The sequence below is a fragment of the Belonocnema kinseyi genome, chromosome 2, assembly GCF_010883055.1.
Source record: "Belonocnema kinseyi isolate 2016_QV_RU_SX_M_011 chromosome 2, B_treatae_v1, whole genome shotgun sequence".
NCBI lineage: Eukaryota > Metazoa > Arthropoda > Insecta > Hymenoptera > Cynipidae > Belonocnema > Belonocnema kinseyi.
In genome coordinates, this window is record NC_046658.1 from 40,447,425 (window position 1) to 40,448,527 (window position 1,103).

Consider the following 1,103-nt stretch of genomic DNA (forward strand, 5'->3'; position numbering starts at 1 on the left):
CGGTGACTCTGGGATACCGGGCGACCTCTCAGAGTACGCAGCCTTATCCTTGCATGCGGGGCTCTACAAGGATGGACGAACCCCTTTCCCTAGCTTCTCGTGTCAAGATACAATGACAACACCAAACATAGTTGTAGTAAGTGCCGTTCAAAACAACAGAACGCGCAGGGCTCCCGACAATGGGTCGGCCAACAATGCCGACCAATCTAGAGCTGGGAGAGCCAATGAAAATGGATTCAATGCGATGGATCGGCGTGATCTCGTGACCTTTGGGTGGACGGAGCAACTGAATCACGGCTTGCTAGACTGCTACGATGCGAGTGTGGCCCGTGAACGGGGTTACATGGCACGGCTGCATGCTCTGTGATGCGAGAAACACCCTGAGCTATCGCACTTTTCCCAGCAACGTCTGCGAAACCATGCTGAACTACTCCGTAAAAGGGACTATGTAAGCGGAACGCCTACTCTACCACAGCTAGAACAAGCCGGCAACAAAGAAAGAGAGGCGACACTAAGACCAACCGCGGGCAGGCATCCAATAGATGAAGAGCGATGCTTTACAACCCGGAGAAACATTAACACCAAGGTTTCTTTCAAGCCTAAAGATCTGGCTGAAATGGATGACGAGCTTCGTGGACATTTTTCCGGTGAATCTGACCTCTGGTCTATCAATTATTGTGTGTATAATGCAGCGAGAGCTTTGGCCGATGCGAACCGTAAAACAAAACCAACGGCTGATCGTAAGACCAAAAGGCGAATGCATCAACTTGCCGTAAAGATAAGCTGGGCAAGACAGTACGCGTCCCGCATTCAATGTGAGATTGATTACATCACATCTGGCAGAAATTTTACCGCCAAAGTTCAAAAGTTCGCGCGCGAACTCCGGACCCGTTATCACACACTTAACAAGTCAAAGCTGCTGACCATCAGGCAGCATATTGTTGAGAGAATACGGACACTATCTATCTACAGGCTAATAACTTGTACAGGCTAATAACTATCTACAGGCCAATAACTTGTCTGAACACGCTTTCTAAGATATTCACAGCTATCCTAAATGATAGGATTGTTCGGGCAATTGAACCTGTGTGGCAAGAAATGTA